The 20688-nt window shown below is 46.4% G+C and overlaps 1 pseudogene; it reads right to left on the minus strand.

Moving 5' to 3' along the window:
* Window positions 1–20688, minus strand: part of LOC115116235 (cotranscriptional regulator ARB2A homolog) — a 448115-nt pseudogene that overhangs the window by 281383 nt on the left and 146044 nt on the right.

Consider the following 20688-nt stretch of genomic DNA (forward strand, 5'->3'; position numbering starts at 1 on the left):
AATGTCCATTAGGTGGTGTTTTTTCACTATAGAATCATATTGCAAATGCACGTGCATTGTTGTGCAACTGGTAACCCAAAAATAAAAATAAGGTGATTTCTATATGTCCATTTGTTTATGTTTGCTTACTTTTGCAAAGTCACTGTGCATTTGCAATATGGTTCAATGGGCAGGTACCATCACGAATTTGTCATGCTATAAAAATCCTGCAGGAATGTGAAATTGACTGGCCCGATGAACTCGGGATGGCTGGGCAGTGATTCTGGTTCATCTCAATCGCTCGTTAGGGTTGATTTCAGAATGTCCATTAGGTGGTGTTTTTTCACTATAGAATCATATTGCAAGTGCGCGTGCATTTGCAATATGGTTCAATGGACAATTACCATATGAAATTTGACATGCTCAAAAATGTTAAATTGACTGGTCTGATGAACACAGGATGGCCGAGGAGTGATAGTTGTACCTTTCCATCACTCGTTGTGTTGATTTCATCATGTCCATTAGGTGATGTTTTTTCACTATAGAATCATATTGCAAGTGCGCGTGCATTTGCAATATGGTTCAATGGACAATTACCATATGAAATTTGACATGCTCAAAAATGCTAAATTGACTGGCCTGATGAACACAGGGTGGCCGAGCAGTGATAGTTGTACCTTTCCATCACTCGTTGTGTTGATTTCATCATGTCCATTTGTTTATGTTTTCTCACTTTTGCAAAGTCACTGTGCATTTGCAATATGGTTCAATGGGCAGGTACCATCACAAATTTGTCATGCTATAAAAACCATGCAGGAATGTGAAATTGACTGGCCCGATGAACTCGGGATGGCTGGGCAATGATTCTGGTTCATCTCAATGGCTTGTTAGGGTTGATTTCAGAATGTCACTTTTGGTGATGGTACCTCACTGTTTAAACATATTGCAAATGGACAAGAGTCACCAGCAAGTCACCGTCCATCAGTCAATTAGATATCATTCTGACAACAAACTGATACAAACTGACACTAAACCCACTTTTTCCAACTCGTTTAGTAGCCAACTATCACATACTTCAGAGCTGGCCCAAAATTCACAACGCCTTATGTTCAAACCATAAAAAAAACATAAAACACGTAGTTACGTTCTAGCTGCGGGTCCATTTCTTATGTTATGTGTAGGCCTAGCTGAGGCGACCCCGAATCCCAAGTTTCGGCTCGATCGGTCATTTGGTGTCCGAGCAAAACCCTAATTGGTGCTGAAAATCCACTTTTTTCCATGACTTGCTACGGGGTCCTTGAATGAGCTATCGGACCGAAACGTTGGGGTCTGTCTATATGGGCCGAGACGGTCGCAATGCACCTAGTCTTGTGTCTCTGAGACATTTCTAAATGTCGCCATTTTCGTAATGGTCAAAATGAATTGAAGTCATTGCAAATGTACGAAGCTGTTTCTCGGTCCGAGAACCGTCTAGAGCCACGTAACTCACCACGCACTATCGACCTGAGGTCTAGAACAGGTTTCTAAAGTTTCGGAACTCTAGGTCTGACGGTTCTTTAACCTCTTAAGACTCTAGGGGCAGTATTTCATTTTTGGATAAAAAGACGTGCCCGTTTTAAGCGCAATATTTTGTCACGAAAAGATGCTCGAATATGCTTGGAATTGATAGTTTTGGAAAGAAGACAGTCTTACGTTTCCAGAAATGCAAAGATTTTCACTGTGAGTCCCTTAGAACAAATGCTTCGGGCAAAACCAAGATGTATGACCGACCAGGAAATGCACAGGATTTCTGAGGCTACGTTTTCCATGATCGCCTTATATGGCTGTGAATGCGACAGGAATGAACGGACACTTTATCTTGTTTCCCCAAGGTCTCTGCAGCATTGTGACGTATTTGTAGGCATATCATTGGAAGATTGACCATAAGGGACTACATTTACCAGGTGTCCCGCTTGGTGTCTGCGTGGCAATCGGTGCGCAAAAGTCAGGTCCCGGTATTTTTCCATTCAAATCTCAGAACAAACCAGGCTACAAGGACGGTGCTTTCAATGGAGAGAAATATGACAAACCACCTTCAGGATTGATTCAAACAACGTTTTCCATGTTTCAGTCGATATTATGGAGTTAATTCGGAAAAAAGTTCGACATGTAGGTGACTGAATTTTCGGTTAGTTTCGGTAGCCATATGCATAGTAACAAAAGGGAACGATGTGTCCTACACAAGAATCTTTCAGGAAAAACTGGACATCTGCTATGTAACTGAGAGTCTCCTCATTGAAACATCTGAAGTTCTTCAAAGGTAAATTATTTTATTTGATTCCTTGGCTGGTTTTTGGGAATATGTTGCGTGCTAAATGCTAACGCTAATGCTAAGCTAGCTATCACCACTCTTACACAAATTAGTGATTTTCTCTGGTTCTAAAGCATATTTTGAAAATCTGAGACGACAGGATTGTTAAGAAAAGGATAAGCTTGAGAACAGGCATATTTATTTCATTTCATTTGCGATTTTTAGAAATCGCTAACGTTGCGTTATGCTAATGAGCTTGAGGCTGTAGTTACGCTACCGCATACGGGTTTGATCGGACTATGAGGTTAAAAGTTCCAACAAGGTTAACTAATGCAGGCAGTGTATGTCTCTACGCACCCCAATGGGTCCCTCCTTCCAAGCTGTGTGTCTGTGTGATTTAGTTTTCCTTTGAAATTTTATGGGAAAAATGACTGATTTACAGTTCATGGGGGTTGCCTAATCACATATATGAAGTTTTGGAAAGATCTGACTTTTTGAACCCCTCGAAACAGCCCAAGAGACACCAATTATGGCACTTCCGGTTGGCACAGGAAGCTATAAGTCAACACATATCCTCATTGGGGTATGCTTTTACCGAATCCGGAGTTTTAAGTCTTTACGTTAAGAACTGACTGATTTACACAGGGTTCAATGCACTATGTCTATCAAACTGCAGGCAGGGTATGGAAAAACACTTTTAGGGTGATTTTAACCACTTCCGGTTGATCCAGGAAGCTCAGAATCAACACGGGTAGACCTCATACTGGCCTGATGGACTGTTACCAAAGACAGGTTCATACGGCATTCATAACCCATATAGGCTTCAGGTTGAATTTAGGGGTGCAGGCAATGTATTCCTATGGGGAGAGAAGTCAATGCAAACTCTTTGAAGTAAACACCTTCTTTTAACTATTAAGGGTTAATGCCACACGGTCAAGGTTAGGCTTGCACGGATCGGAAGGACCTTAGGAACGTACCTGAGGTCAAATTGTGCTTCTCACCCTAAAGGTTCTCTCACTGTCACCCAAAAGCAAATGACGTGGTGGGGCAGGCTTAATTTTGGGCCTACTTTTTCTCATGGTCACTGCGCTTAGACCGAGCGAGCTACGGTCAAGCGGGATATCTCGTTGAACTCGGCACAGCCTAGGGATTATGGTAATGCCATTGCCTGCTCTCTGTGTCTTTAAGAACCGCACTTTTTAACTCCATCCTTGCTGTGTGTGCGTGTGAGAGCTTTTCTTTGACATCTATTGGGAGAAATGACTGATTTACAGTTTAGGAGGGTTACCTAGTCACACATATGAAGTTTTGGAGAGATATGACTTTTCTAACCCTTCAAAACAGACAGTGTGACCCAATTAAAGGCACTTCCGGTTGGCACAGGAAGCTATAAGTAAACACATGTCTTGATTGACATAAACACTTACAGAATCCTGAGTTTTAAGTCTTTAAGTTAAGAATTGACTGATCTACACAGGGTTGAATGCACTATGTCTATCAAACTGCAGGCAGTGTATGGATCAACACTGATAAGGTGATTTCAACCACTTCCGGTTGCTTCAGGAAGCTTAGAATTGGCACAGCTGGACCTCATAGTGGTCTGATGGACTGTCATAGAAGACAGGTTCATAAGGCATTCATAACCCACATAGGCTTCAGGTTGAATTTAGAGGTGCAGGCAATGTATTCCTATGGCGAGAGAAGTCAATGCAAACTCTTTGAAGTAAACATCTTCTTTTAACTATTAAGGGTTAATGCTACACGGTCAAGGTTAGGCTTGCACGGATCGGGAGGACCTTAGGAACGTACCTGATGTCGAATTGTGCTTCTCACCCTAACGGTTCTCTCACTGTCACCCAAAAGCAAATGACATTGAGGGCCAGGCTTCATTTTGGTTCTGCTTTTTTTCAAGGTCACTGCACTCAGAGCGAGCTACGGTCAAGCGGGGCGTCTCGTTGAACTCGGCACAGTCTGGAGACTATGGTGATGCCATTTTTTGTGTTGATTTCAGAATGCCATTTTGGTGATGGTCCCTCTCCGTTTAAACATATTGCTAATGTACAAAAGTCAACTAGCAAGTCAGTGTCCACCAGTCAATTAGATGTCATTCTGACACCAAACTGATACCAATTGACACCAAACCCACTTTTTCCAACTCATTTAGAAGCGAACTATCACATATGTCAGAGCAGGCCCATAATTCACAGCGCCATTAGTTTAAAACATAATAAAAACGTAAAACACATAGTTACGTTCTAGCTGCGGGTCCAGGTCGGACATTATGTGAAGGCCTATGTGAGGCGACCCCGAATCCCGAGTTTCGGCTCGATAGGTCCTTCGGCGCCCGAGTAAAACCCTAATTGGTGCTGAAAATCCACTTTTTCAATGCCTTGCTATGGGGTCCTTGAATGAGCTATCGGACCGAAACGTTGGGGTCCGTCTCTATGGGCCGAGCCGGTTTCAATGAACCTAGTCTTGTGTCTCTGAGACTTTTCTAAATGTCGCCATTTTCGTAATGGTCAAAATGAATTGAAGTCATTGCAAATGTACGAGGCTATTTCTCGGTCCGAGAACCTTCTAGAGCCACCTAACTCACCACGCACTATCGACCCGAGGTCTAGAACAGGTTTCTAAAGTTTCGGAACTCTAGGTCTGACGGTTCTTTTTTAGCTCGAACAAAGCTAACTATTGGAGGCACTGTCTGTCTCTACAAACCCCAATACATCCCTCCTTCCAAGTTGTGTGTCTGTGTGATTTAGTTTTCCTTTGAAATTTTATGGGAAAAATGACTGATTTACAGTTCATGGGGGTTGCCTAATCACACATATGAAGTTTTGGAAAGATCGGACTTTTTTAACCCCTCGAAACAGCCCCTGAGACACCAATTAAGGCACTTCCGGTTGGCACAGGAAGCTATAAGTCAACACATATCCTCACTGGGGTATGCTTTTACAGAATCCTGAGTTTTAAGTCCTTATGTTAAGAATTGACTGATTTACACAGGGTTGAATGCACTATGTCTATCAAACTGCAGTCAGGGTATGGAAAAACACTTTTAGGGTGATTTTAACCACTTCCTGTTGGTCCAGGAAGCTTAGAATCAACACAGGTAGACCTCATCCTACCCTGATGGACTGTTACTAAAGACAGGTTCATACGGCATTCATAACCCATATAGACTTCAGGTTGAATTTAGGGGTGCAGGCAATGTATTCCTATGGGGAGACAAGTCAATGCAAACTCTTTGAAGTAAACATCTTCTTTTAACTATTAAGGGTTAATGCTACACGGTCAAGGTTAGGCTTGCACGGATCGGGAGGACCTTAGGAACGTACCTGAGGTCGAATTGTGCTTCTCACCCTAACGGTTCGCTCACTGTCACCCAAAAGCAAATGACATTGAGGGCCAGGCTTCATTTTGGTTCTGCTTTTTTTCAAGGTCACTGCACTCAGAGCGAGCTACGGTCAAGCGGGGCGTCTCGTTGACATCGGCACAGTCTGGAGACTATGGTGATGCCATTTTTTGTGTTGATTTCAGAATGCCATTTTGGTGATGGTCCCTCTCCGTTTAAACATATTGCTAATGTACAAAAGTCAACTAGCAAGTCAGTGTCCATCAGTCAATTAGATGTCATTCTGACACAGAACTGATAGCAATTGACACCAAACCCACTTTTTAGGCTTTGTGTGTCTTTAAGCACCGCACTTTGTCACTCCATCCTTGCTGTGTGTGTGTTTCTGTGTGTGTGTGTGTGTGTGAGAGAGAGCTTTTCTTTGACATCTGTTGGGAGAAATGACTGACTTACAGTTTATGGGGGTTGCCTAATCACACATATGAAGTTTTGAAAAGATCTGACCTTTTTAACCCTTGGAAACTGCCACTGTGACACCATTTAAGGCACTTCCGGTTGGCACAGGAAGCTATAAATAAACTCATATCATGATTTGGGTATGCCTTTACAGAATCCTGAGTTTGAAGTCTTTACGTTAAGAACTGAGTTATTTACGGAGGGTTTAGTGAGTGTGTGTTATTTCAGAAATTCATAGAAAATCACAGAAATCTCGCAGAGCTCCGCAGCACACTTTAAAAAGATTCGTAAGAACACCCTGCAACTGGATCTGTAACCGTTGAAAAAAAAAAAACACCTATCCGTGAACATCACCTAGGTGTCGTTGTACGATTTCTCTTAAATGACGATAGATAAATGGCTGGTTCTTTTTTTATTGACACCGGAGGCTCCTTGACTTTGACGTGAAGTGGAAAAATAATTTCTCTATTTTCATTTTGGACCTTTAATCCCAGATGAATGGCCATAACTCAAAAACCGTTGAGGCCTAGACGCCATCTTGTTCGGGGCCAACTGCCCATTATGCCGCCCCTACGCTCACCGAGTTTCGGCTTCTAAATATTTTCAGTTTTCGAGATAAGGCCCCGTCGTGAATCGTGATGTTTTGTCCAATACCAATATGATTGCTTATGCCCTCTTGTGGGAATTTCCGGGACGGCGGAAAAATGACCTAAATCTTATTATTTTTGTAAAACGGAAACCGAATGTCCGACAAAGTTCATTTGATGACTTCCTGGTAGGTCCGGCCCTGCCGCTCGGCCCGACGCCGTCCGCGAATTTTACAAACAATTTCGGACGTCTAGTAAGGGACCGTACATTTGCAATATGGACTTTCAGACTAACCATACAGGTACTGCCAAAATCTTCCCTTAAGGTATGTTAGGGCTAGGGGCAGTATGTTAAGGTTAGGTATGTTAGGGCTAGGGGCAGGTATGTTAGGGCTAGGGGCAGGTATGTTAGGGCTAGGGGCAGTATGTTAGGGATAGGTATGTTAGGGCTAGGGGCAGTATGTTAGGGCTTGGGCAGGTATGTTAGGGCTAGTTGTGTTAGGGCTAGGGGCAGTATGTTAGGGCTAGGGGGAGTATGTTAAGGTTAGGTATGTTAGGGCTAGGGGCAGTATGTTAGGGCTAGGTGTGTTAGGGCTAGAGGTAGTATGTTAGGGCTAGGGGCAGTATGTTAGGGCTAGGGGCAGTATGTTAGGGATAGAGGTAGTATGTTAGGGCTAGGGGCAGTATGTTAGGGCTAGGGGCAGTATGTTAGGGCTAGGGGCAGTATGTTAGGGCTATATATGTTAGGGCTAGGGACAGTATGTTAGGGCTAGAGGTAGTATGTTAGGGCTAGGGGCAGGTATGTTAGGGCTAGGGGCAGGTATGTTAGGGCTAGGGGCAGTATGTTAGGGCTAGGTATGTTAGGACTAGAGGCAGTATGTTAGGGCTAGGGGCAGTATGATAGGGCTAGGTATGTTAGGGCTAAGGGCAGTATGTTAGGGCTAGGGGCAGGTATGTTAGGGCTAGGTATGTTAGGGCTAGGGGCAGTATGTTAGGGCTAGGTGTGTTAGGGCTAGAGGTAGTATGTTAGGGCTAGGGGCAGTATGTTAGGGCTAGGGGCAGTATGTTAGGGATAGAGGTAGTATGTTAGGGCTAGGTGCAGTATGTTAGGGCTAGGGGCAGTATGTTAGGGCTATATATGTTAGGGCTAGGGACAGTATGTTAGGGCTAGAGGTAGTATGTTAGGGCTTGGTCAGGTATGTTAGGGCTAGGGGCAGTATGTTAGGGCTAGGTGTGTTAGGGCTAGAGGTAGTATGTTAGGGCTAGGGGCAGTATGTTAGGGCTAGGGGCAGTATGTTAGGGCTAGAGGTAGTATGTTAGGGCTAGGGGCAGTATGTTAGGGCTAGGGACAGTATGTTAGGGCTAGGGGCAGGTATGTTAGGGCTAGATATGTTAGGGCTAGGGACAGTATGTTAGGGCTTGGGAAAGGTATGTTAGGGCTAGGTGTGTTAGGGCTAGAGGCAGTATGTTAGGGCTAGGTATGTTAGGACTAGAGGCAGTATGTTAGGGCTAGGGGCAGTATGATAGGGCTAGGTATGTTAGGGCTAAGGGCAGTATGTTAGGGCTAGTTGCAGGTATGTTAGGGCTAGGCATGTTAGGGCTAGGGGCAGTATGTTAGGGCTAGGTATGTTAGGGCTAGGGGCAGTATGTTAGGGCTTGGGCAGGTATGTTAGGGCTAGTTGTGTTAGGGCTAGGGGCAGTATGTTAGGGCTAGGGGGAGTATGTTAAGGTTAGGTATGTTAGGGCTAGGGGCAGTATGTTAGGGCTAGGTGTGTTAGGGCTAGAGGTAGTATGTTAGGGCTAGGGGCAGTATGTTAGGGCTAGGGGCAGTATGTTAGGGATAGAGGTAGTATGTTAGGGCTAGGGGCAGTATGTTAGGGCTAGGGGCAGTATGTTAGGGCTAGGGGCAGGTATGTTAGGGCTAGGGGCAGTATGTTAGGGCTAGGTATGTTAGGACTAGAGGCAGTATGTTAGGGCTAGGGGCAGTATGATAGGGCTAGGTATGTTAGGGCTAAGGGCAGTATGTTAGGGCTAAGGGCAGTATGTTAGGGCTAGGGGCAGTATGTTAGGGCTAGGGACAGTATGTTAGGGCTAGAGGTAGTATGTTAGGGCTTGGTCAGGTATGTTAGGGCTAGGGGCAGTATGTTAGGGCTAGGTGTGTTAGGGCTAGAGGTAGTATGTTAGGGCTAGGGGCAGTATGTTAGGGCTAGGGGCAGTATGTTAGGGCTAGAGGTAGTATGTTAGGGCTAGGGGCAGTATGTTAGGGCTAGGGACAGTATGTTAGGGCTAGGGGCAGGTATGTTAGGGCTAGATATGTTAGGGCTAGGGACAGGTATGTTAGGGCTAGGGGCAGTATGTTAGGGCTAGGTATGTTAGGACTAGAGGCAGTATGTTAGGGCTAGGGGCAGTATGATAGGGCTAGGTATGTTAGGGCTAAGGGCAGTATGTTAGGGCTAGGGGCAGGTATGTTAGGGCTAGGTATGTTAGGGCTAGGGGCAGTATGTTAGGGCTAGGTGTGTTAGGGCTAGAGGTAGTATGTTAGGGCTAGGGGCAGTATGTTAGGGCTAGGGGCAGTATGTTAGGGATAGAGGTAGTATGTTAGGGCTAGGGGCAGTATGTTAGGGCTAGGGGCAGTATGTTAGGGCTATATATGTTAGGGCTAGGGACAGTATGTTAGGGCTAGAGGTAGTATGTTAGGGCTTGGTCAGGTATGTTAGGGCTAGGGGCAGTATGTTAGGGCTAGGTGTGTTAGGGCTAGAGGTAGTATGTTAGGGCTAGGGGCAGTATGTTAGGGCTAGGGGCAGTATGTTAGGGCTAGAGGTAGTATGTTAGGGCTAGGGGCAGTATGTTAGGGCTAGGGACAGTATGTTAGGGCTAGGGGCAGGTATGTTAGGGCTAGATATGTTAGGGCTAGGGACAGTATGTTAGGGCTTGGGAAAGGTATGTTAGGGCTAGGTGTGTTAGGGCTAGAGGCAGTATGTTAGGGCTCGGCAGGTATGTTAGGGCTAGGGGCAGGTATGTTAGGGCTAGGTATGTTAGGGCTAGGGGCAGTATGTTAGGGCTAGGGGCAGTATGTTAGGGCTAGGGGCAGTATGTTAGGGCTAGATATGTTAGGGCTAGGGACAGTATGTTAGGGCTAGAGGTAGTATGTTAGGGCTAGGGACAGTATGTTAGGGCTAGGGGCAGGTATGTTAGGGCTAGATATGTTAGGGCTAGGGACAGTATGTTAGGGCTTGGGCAGGTATGTTAGGGCTAGGTGTGTTAGGGCTAGAGGCAGTATGTTAGGGCTCGGCAGGTATCTTAGGGCTAGGTATGTTAGGGCTAGGTGTGTTAGGGCTAGAGGCAGTATGTTAGGGCTCGGCAGGTATGTTAGGGCTAGGTGTGTTAGGGCTAGGTGTGTAAGGGCTAGGTATGTTAGGGCTAGGGACAGTTATGTTAGGGCTAGGGGCAATATGTTAGGGCTACGGGCAGGTATGTTAGGGCTAGGTATGTTAGGGCTAGGGGCAGTATGTTAGGGCTAGGGGCAGGTATGTTAGGGCTAGGTATGTTAGGGCTAGGGGCAATATGTTGGGGCTAGGTATGTTAGGGCTAGGGGCAGTATGTTAAGGTTAGGTATGTTAGGGCTAGGGGCAGGTATGTTAGGGCTAGGGGCAGGTATGTTAGGGCTAGGGGCAGTATGTTAGGGCTAGGTATGTTAGGGCTAGGGGCAGGTATGTTAGGGCTAGGGGCAGGTATGTTAGGGCTAGGGGCAGGTATGTTAGGGCTAGGGGCAGTATGTTAGGGCTAGGTATGTTAGGGCTAAGGGCAGTATGTTAGGGCTAGGTATGTTAGGGCTAACGGCAGTATGTTATGGCTAGGGCAGTATGTTAGGGCTAGGTATGTTAGGACTAGAGGCAGTATGTTAGGGCTAGGGGCAGTATGATAGGGCTAGGTATATTAGGGCTAAGGGCAGTATGTTAGGGCTAGGGGCATTATGTTAGGGCTAGGGGCAGTATGTTAAGGTTAGGTATGTTAGGGCTAGGGGCAGTATGTTAGGGCTAGGTATGTTAGGGCTAGGGGAAGTATGTTAGGGCTTGGGCAGGTATGTTAGGGCTAGAGGCAGTATGTTAGGGCTAGGGGCAGTATGTTAGGGCTAGAGGTAGTATGTTAGGGCTAGGGGCAGGTATGTTAGGGCTAGGTATGTTAAGGCTAGGGGCAGTATGTTAGGGCTAGGGGCAGTATGTTAGGGCTAGAGGCAGTATGTTAGGGCTAGATATGTTAGGGCTAAGGGCAGTATGTTAGGCCTAGGTATGTTAGGGCTAAGGGCAGTATGTTAGGGCTAGGTATGTTAGGGCTAAGGGCAGTATGTTAGGGCTAGGGGCAGTATGTTAGGGCTAGGTATGTTAGGACTAGAGGCAGTATGTTAGGGCTAGGGGCAGTATGTTAAGGTTAGGTATGTTAGGGCTAGGGGCAGTATGTTAAGGTTAGGTATGTTAGGGCTAGGGACAGTATGTTAGGGCTAGGTGTGTTAGGGCTAGAGGTAGTATGTTAGGGGAATACACCTACACACACATGTAGAAGATTCTTCTTGGGAACAACAAAATAAACCAAGCATGGAGTGGCAGACATTTTCCTATTAACCCCGGACATTCCCAGAGGTTGAACGCAATTAAGCGTTCAAGGCAGTCGTAAAATAACCCACCCCCATTCACACCAACACCCCTAGAACTATTACAAATATATAAAAAATACCACCTGTTGTCTACTATTTTTACATACCGCTTTCTCATAAATCATAACACTAGGTAATTAATCAAGCTGTCAAAATGGGGACTGGGGGTCACATGGTAGGATCAGGGGTCGTAACCATGCCGACGGAGGTCAGGGTCACACCACATTCCTCATTATCAAGTTGGGATGAGAGAAGACCAGAGCAAACAAAAGCGAAAGCAGATGGAGAGGGACGGATGGAAATAAAAGAGAGAAAAAAATGGACAAAGAAAAGTGAAAGAAGCTGTCAGCTGCCTGCAAATGAAGACAGGGGAGCCGACCATGAGAGGGGAGGCGGAAAAGGGAGAAAACATTTAGACAAAAAAGGAAGGGTACAAAAAATAACAAGTGAAAACTACAAGATGTTTCTGCCATACAGACACTAAATTGGTTGATGAGAGGGTGGAGAAGCAGAAGGAGGGGGAGAAGGACGAGGAGGAGAAAGAGGGGGAGGAAGTGGTTTGCGAGGCCTTTCTCAGATGAAAATATGGGGAATCAACTGTGGCAGGAATGACTTATCTGCCTGAGAGTATAAATCACTTCTAGGTATGCTGAGAAGAGGTTGAGAGACAATAGGGCTGATGGTGTGCCACGCCACGAACTCCACAACGAAGTCACCATTAGATGTAGCAAAAAGATTACAGACACGTGTCTACAACACAATCCTACACAGATAGAGGAGATAGGACAATTAACCCCTGATTTACCATCTACAGCCCACGTCTTCACCATCTACAGCCCACGTCTTCACCATCTACAGCCCACCTCTTCACCATCTACAGCCCACGTCTTCACCATCTACAGCCCACGTCTTAACCATCTACAGCCCACGTCTTCACCATCTACAGCCCACCTCTTCACCATCTACAGCCCACGTCTTCACCATCTACAGCCCACCTCTACAGCCCACCTCTTTGCACCATCTACAGCCCACGTCTTCACCATCTACAGCCATCTACGCCCACCTCTTAACCATCTACAGCCCACCGTCTTCACCATCTACAGCCCACCTCTTCACCATCTACAGCCCACGCATCTCTTCACCATCTACAGCCCACGTCTTCACCATCTACAGCCCACGTCTTCACCATCTACAGCCCACCTCTTCACCATCTACGTCTTCACCATCTACCCACCTCTTCACCATCCACCTCTTCACCATCTACAGCCCACGTCTTCACCATCTACAGCCATCACGTCTTCACCATCTACAGCCCACGTCTTCACCATCTACAGCCCAGCCCACCTCTTCACCATCTACAGCCCACCTCTTCACCATCTACAGCTCTTCACATCTCTTCACCATCTACAGCCCACCTCTTCACCATCTACAGCCCACCTCTTCACCATCTACAGCCCACCTCTTCACCATCTACAGCCCACCTCTTACAGCCCACACCATCTACAGCCCACCTCTTCACCATCTACAGCCCACGTCTTCACCATCTACAGCCCACCTCTTCACCACGTCTTCACCATCTACAGCCCACGCCCACGTCTTCACCATCTACACCTCTTCACCATCACGTCTTCACCATCTACTTCACCAGCCCACCTCTTCACCATCTACAGCCCACCTCTTCACCATCTACAGCCCACGTCTTCACCATCTACAGCCAACGTCTTCACCATCTACAGCCCACGTCTTCACCATCTACAGCCCACCTTTTCACCATCTACAGCCCACCTCTTCTTCACCATCTACAGCATCCAGCCCACGTCTTCACCATCTTACCAGCCCACCTCTTCACCATCTACAGCCCCACCTCATTCACCATCTACAGCCCACGTCTTCACCATCTACAGCCCACGTCTTCACCATCTACAGCCCACGTCTTCACCATCTACAACCCACGTCTTCACCATCTACAGCCCACCTCTTCACCATCTACAGCCCACCTCTTCACCATCTACAGCCCACCTCTTCACCATCTACAGCCCACGTCTTCACCATCTACAGCCCACGTCTTCACCATCTACAGCCCACGTCTTCACCATCTACAGCCCACCTCTTCACCATCTACAGCCCATGTCTTCACCATCTACAGCCCACGTCTTTAACATATACCACATAAACTCAGCAAAAAAAGAAAAGTACATTTTTCAGGACCCTGTCTTTCAAAGATAATTCATAAAAATACAAATAACTTCATAGATCTTCGTTGTAAAGGGTTTAAACACTGTTTCCCATGCTTGTTCAATGAACATGCACCCGTGGAACGATCGTTAAGACCAGGGTTCCCCAAACTTTTTCCTGTGAGGGCCACATAACTTTTCCCTTCTCTGATGGGGGGCCGGTGTCAGTTTGTAACAGAAAAAGTGTGACGATCGTAGGGGAGCTTAAATTTTTTTATTGTTTTCCAGAAAGCCACACATAACCAATGGTGGAACAAACTCCCTCACGACGCCAGGACAGCGGAGTCAATCACCACCTTCCGGAGACACCTGAAACCCCACCTCTTTAAGGAATACCTAGGATAGGATAAAGTAATCCCTCTCACCCCCCCTCCCCCTGAAAAGATTTAGATGCACTACTGTTCCACTGGAGGTCATAAGGTGAATGCACCAATTTGTAAGTCGCTCTGGATAAGAGCGTCTGCTAAATGACTTAAATGTAAATGTAAATAACCAAATAACCCTTTCCAGGTTCTTTACAGAAAAAAAGTCAGGAAACAAATAATAACACTATTAATGAAATAAATAATAACTAAATAACCCTCTCTGAGTTCTTCACAGAAAAAACAGGAAATAAATAATAACTAAATAACTCTGGGTTCTTCATAGAAAAAAAAGCCATGGAACATTAACTTTCTGTCGTGCCATGCACAATCTTAACAGATAAAAGTTCAGCTCAGTTGTCAAAGCAGAATCTCTCTGACACATATGAGCAGTCTCTTAAAGTTCTTGTGTTCCTTCCTTATAATCCTTTTGTAGGTTCCAGTAGGCTTGTAGACACCGCTGTTTGCAGCTCTCTCTCATCAACTTCCCTGTGAAAACCACAAAAGAAGCAGGTTGAGAAACTGAACTAAGTGATACAGCACCTACACAGCACAATACATTTCACTACCAGTATGGTTGTAAAGATGGATTTTATCCCAGTAGATTTTATTATGATTATATTTGTTTATGCTCAGAATGACTCATTCAAGTCAGAAAAGTGAGCTTACCTATGTATGTTCATCAGTGTGAACTGTGGGCCTGCATCTGGCTGATGAGAAGTTGAATATCAGGTTCCATTCTAGTTACAGCCAGTCTCAAGCACTGATGCAAATGTTCATCTGTCAATCTTGATCTCATCGGGGTTTTCAGCAGTTTCATGCGAGAAAAGGTTTTCTCGCAGATATACGTGCTGCCAAAAACTGTGGACATTTTCATTGCGTGTTTTTTGATGTTTGGATATGTGTCGTTTGGGAGGGCGGCATAGAAGTCAATGAGACTGTTGGGCTTGAATGCGTCTTTCAGAACATCACAGTTCTGTAACTCAGCCAACTCAAACTGATATGAAGGCTGGGAATAAAAATGAGCAGTTGCGCTGTGTCTTGCACGTCCGTGCTCTCATCCAGTGCTAATTGTATAACTTTTCATTACATTTCATTACATTTCACTATAGTACAACGGTTTGATTTGTCTAATCTTAGCAATTTCTTCTTAGCTAGCTACATAGCCGTCTTTGTATCAAAGATAATTGCGTAATTATCGTATTTCGTCGTCCTAACGTAGTCTACACTGCTATCTGCCCAGCAGCTAGCCAGCTAGCTAACTTCCACCGTCTACCGAATAGCAGCACTGTAAAAACTATTACACTCAACTGAATGACCTGATTAGTGTAGTGTTAGCTAGCTACATAGTTGTCTTTGCTGTCTTCGTATCCAAGATAATTGTGTAGTTTAGAGTGTGTAGTCTTAGAGTGATTATCTTAATTTACCGAGGTTAGCTAGCCAGCTATTTGTCGTCCTTAACGTAGGAGACACTGCTAGCTAGCCAACAGCTAGCCAACGTCCACCGAATAGAACTTCCTCACTCAACAACCCGGTCGCATTCCGCTTCGCTCCACAGGTAGTATCACATTTTCATTTAATTTCATTACAGTACAACGGTTTGATTTGTTTGATCGTAGCTAGCTACATAGCTAGCTACATAGCCGTCTTTGTATCAAAGATAATTGTGTAGTCTAGAGCGATTTTCTAGGTTAGCTAGCCAGCTATTGTCGTTATTTTAACGCAACGTAACGTAATCAACACTGCTAGCTAGCCAGCTAGCCCCCGAATAGCAGCACTGTAGAAACTATCACACTCAACGGAACGACTTGATTAGTGTAGTGTCAACAACGCAGCCACTGCCAGCTAGCCTACAAAGTCAACAACGCAGCCACTGCCAGCTAGCCTACTTCAGCAGTACTGTATCATTTTAATCATTTTAGTCAATAAGATTCTTGCTACGTAAGCTTAACTTTCTGAACATTCGAGACGTGTAGTCCACTTGTCATTCCAATCTCCTTTGCATTAGCGTAGCCTCTTCTGTAGCCTGTCAACTATGTGTCTGTCTATCCCTGTTCTCTCCTCTCTGCACAGACCATACAAACGCTCCACACCGCGTGGCCGCGGCCACCCTAATCTGGTGGTCCCAGCGCGCACGACCCACGTGGAGTTCCAGGTCTCCGGTAGCCTCTGGAACTGCCGATCTGCGGCCAACAAGGCAGAGTTCATCTCAGCCAAGCCTCCCTCCAGTCCCTCGACTTCTTGGCACTGACGGAAACATGGATCGCCACAGATAACACTGCTACTCCTACTGCTCTCTCTTCGTCCGCCCACGTGTTCTCGCACACCCCGAGAGCTTCTGGTCAGCGGGGTGGTGGCACCGGGATCCTCATCTCTCCCAAGTGGTCATTCTCTCTTTCTCCCCTTACCCATCTGTCTATCGCCTCCTTTGAATTCCATGCTGTCACAGTTACCAGCCCTTTCAAGCTTAACATCCTTATCATTTATCGCCCTCCAGGTTCCCTCTGAGAGTTCATCAATGAGCTTGATGCCTTGATAAGCTCCTTTCCTGAGGACGGCTCACCTCTCACAGTTCTGGGCGACTTTAACCTCCCCACGTCTACCTTTGACTCATTCCTCTCTGCCTCCTTCTTTCCACTCCTCTCCTCTTTTGACCTCACCCTCTCACCTTCCCCCCTACTCACAAGGCAGGCAATACGCTCGACCTCATCTTTACTAGATGCTGTTCTTCCACTAACCTCACTGCAACTCCCCTCCAAGTCTCCGACCACTACCTTGTATCCTTTTCCCTCTCGCTCTCATCCAACACTTCCCACACTGCCCCTACTCGGATGGTATCGCGCCGTCCCAACCTTCGCTCTCTCTCCCCGCTACTCTCTCCTCTTCCATCCTATCATCTCTTCCCTCTGCTCAAACCTTCTCCAACCTATCTCCTGATTCTGCCTCCTCAACCCTCCTCTCCTCCCTTTCTGCATCCTTTGACTCTCTATGTCCCCTATCCTCCAGGCCGGCTCGGTCCTCCCCTCCCGCTCCGTGGCTCGACGACTCATTGCGAGCTCACAGAACAGGGCTCCGGGCAGCCGAGCGGAAATGGAGGAAAACTCGCCTCCCTGCGGACCTGGCATCCTTTCACTCCCTCCTCTCTACATTTTCCTCTTCTGTCTCTGCTGCTAAAGCCACTTTCTACCACTCTAAATTCCAAGCATCTGCCTCTAACCCTAGGAAGCTCTTTGCCACCTTCTCCTCCCTCCTGAATCCTCCTCCCCCTCCCCCCTCCTCCCTCTCTGCAGATGACTTCGTCAACCATTTTGAAAAGAAGGTCGACGACATCCGATCCTCGTTTGCTAAGTCAAACGACACCGCTGGTTCTGCTCACACTGCCCTACCCTGTGCTCTGACCTCTTTCTCCCCTCTCTCTCCAGATGAAATCTCGCGTCTTGTGACGGCCGGCCGCCCAACAACCTGCCCGCTTGACCCTATCCCCTCCTCTCTTCTCCAGACCATTTCCGGAGACCTTCTCCCTTACCTCACCTCGCTCATCAACTCATCCCTGACCGCTGGCTACGTCCCTTCCGTCTTCAAGAGAGCGAGAGTTGCACCCCTTCTGAAAAAACCTACACTCGATCCCTCCGATGTCAACAACTACAGACCAGTATCCCTTCTTTCTTTTCTCTCCAAAACTCTTGAACGTGCCGTCATTGGCCAGCTCTCCCGCTATCTCTCTCAGAATGACCTTCTTGATCCAAATCAGTCAGGTTTCAAGACTAGTCATTCAACTGAGACTGCTCTTCTCTGTATCACGGAGGCGCTCCGCACTGCTAAAGCTAACTCTCTCTCCTCTGCTCTCATCCTTCTAGACCTATCGGCTGCCTTCGATACTGTGAACCATCAGATCCTCCTCTCCACCCTCTCCGAGTTGGGCATCTCCGGCGCGGCCCACGCTTGGATTGCGTCCTACCTGACAGGTCGCTCCTACCAGGTGGCGTGGCGAGAATCTGTCTCCTCACCACGCGCTCTCACCACTGGCGTCCCCCAGGGATCTGTTCTAGGCCCTCTCCTATTCTCGCTATACACCAAGTCACTTGGCTCTGTCATAACCTCACATGGTCTCTCCTATCATTGCTATGCAGACGACACACAATTAATCTTCTCCTTTCCCCCTTCTGATGATCAGGTGGCGAATCGCATCTCTGCATGTCTGGCAGACATATCAGTGTGGATGACGGATCACCACCTCAAGCTGAACCTCGGCAAGACGGAGCTGCTCTTCCTCCTGGGGAAGGACTGCCCGTTCCATGATCTCGCCATCACGGTTGACAACTCCATTGTATCCTCTTCCCAGAGCGCTAAGAACCTTGGCGTGATCCTGGACAACACCCTGTCGTTCTCAACTAACATCAAGGCGGTGGCCCGTTCCTGTAGGTTCATGCTCTACAACATCCGCAGAGTACGACCCTGCCTCACACAGGAAGCGGCGCAGGTCCTAATCCAGGCACTTGTCATCTCCCGTCTGGATTACTGCAACTCGCTGTTGGCTGGGCTCCCTGCCTGTGCCATTAAACCCCTACAACTCATCCAGAACGCCGCAGCCCGTCTGGTGTTCAACCTTCCCAAGTTCTCTCACGTCACCCCGCTCCTCCGCTCCCTCCACTGGCTTCCAGTTCAAGACCATGGTGCTTGCCTACGGAGCTGTGAGGGGAACGGCACCTCAGTACCTCCAGGCTCTGATCAGGCCCTACACCCAAACAAGAGCACTGCGTTCATCCACCTCTGGCCTGCTCGCCTCCCTACCACTGAGGAAGTACAGTTCCCGCTCAGCCCAGTCAAAACTGTTCGCTGCTCTGGCCCCCCAATGGTGGAACAAACTCCCTCACGACGCCAGGACAGCGGAGTCAATCACCACCTTCCGGAGACACCTGAAACCCCACCTCTTTAAGGAATACCTAGGATAGGATAAAGTAATCCTTCTCACCCCCCCTTAAAAGATTTAGATGCACTATTGTAAAGTGGCTGTTCCACTGGATGTCATAAGGTGAACGCACCAATTTGTAAGTCGCTCTGGATAAGAGCGTCTGCTAAATGACTTAAATGTAAAATGTAATGGAAGAGTGGCATAACATCTCACAGCAAGAACTGGCAAATCTGGTGCAGTCTTGGAGGAGGAGATGCACTGCAGTACTTAATGCAGCTGGTGGCCACACCAGATACTGACTGTTACTTTTGATTTTGATCCCCCTTTGTTCAGGGACAGATTATTCCATTTGTTAGTCACATGTCTGTGGAACTTGTTCAGTTTATGTCTCAGTTGTTGGATCTTGTTATGTTCATACAAATATTTACACATGTTAAGTTTGCTTTAAATAAACGCAGTTGACAGTGAGAGTATGTTTCTTTTTTTTGCTGAGTTTATGTCCACGAGATTATCTGACTCTGGGGAAGTAGATTAAGGGCTTCAATGCCAGTATCCCTTTAAAAGGGAATGATTTCAGTAGGCGGCCTGTTAACTCTTTATTCATCTATGTGTGACCACTTTAAAGAAGCTTCAAATCAAGCAAGTTATAGCAAATGTTGGGAATGTTATTCTATCTTAAGTTATGATAACATATTTACACCATTCTTAAGTTAGGATGACATATTCACACCATTCTTAAGTTAGTATAATATATTCACACCATTCTTAAGTTAGGTTAACATATTCACACCATTCTTAAGTTAGGATAACATATTCACACCATTCTTAAGTTAGGTTAACATATTCACACCATTCTTAAGTTAGGATAACATATTCACACCATTCTTAAATTAGGATAACATATTCACACCATTCTTAAGTTAGGATAACATATTTACACCATTCTTAAGTTAGGATAACATATTTACACCATTCTTAAGTTAGGATGACATATTCACACCATTCTTAAATTAGGATAACATATTCGCACCATTCTTAAGTTAGGATAACATATTCGCACCATTCTTAAGTTAGTATAACATATTCGCACCATTCTTAAGTTAGGATGACATATTAGCACCATTCTTAAGTTAGGATAACATATTCGCACCATTCTTAAGTTAGGATAACATAGTATGTTAGAATGCACAATCAAAAGAGGAGAACAAGACAAGCAAGCAAAATGCTCTGTGGGGGAAAGCGAGAGAGGGGGAGGGAGAGGGAGAGGGAGAGCGGGAGGGAGAGGGAGAGAGGGGGAGGGAGAGGGAGAGAGAGAGAGAGAGAGAGAGAGGGAGAGGGAGAGAGAGAGAGGTGGATGGAGAGGGAGAGGGAGAGAGATGGGGGAGTGGGAGAGAGAGAGAGGGGGAGGGAGAGGGAGAGAGATGGGGGAGTGGGGAAAGAAAAACAATCAAAAAAGTGCAAATGCCACGGAACTCCTCCCATTAGCATCGAGCTCCCCGGCGTGAGTCGACATGGCGCTCTATCAAAAACATAACTTCTGAACGAGACGCGGACCACTGAGCAAAATTAGCTGTCACCCTTTCCTCAAAATCTTTGTTAATCTTGTTCCCAGTGTTTGTGGATTTATCAGCACATGCATCAATGTCAGCTCCTTGGTTACAGAGACGCAATACTTGAGAGAAGAAATAATTAAAAATGTTTGGGGCGGAGGAGGAGGGAAGAGGCGGAGGGAAGAGGCGGATAGAAAAAAGGTAAAATGGCGTCTTCGACACAGAAGACGGAGAGTGTGTGGCATGATAGAGAGACAAGCAGAACAGACTGAGCCTCTGCTGGTGTCGTCAAGCTCGGGGTCAGCGAGCACAGCT

Source organism: Oncorhynchus nerka, linkage group LG27 (genome assembly GCF_034236695.1).
Source record: "Oncorhynchus nerka isolate Pitt River linkage group LG27, Oner_Uvic_2.0, whole genome shotgun sequence".
Lineage (NCBI taxonomy): Eukaryota > Metazoa > Chordata > Actinopteri > Salmoniformes > Salmonidae > Oncorhynchus > Oncorhynchus nerka.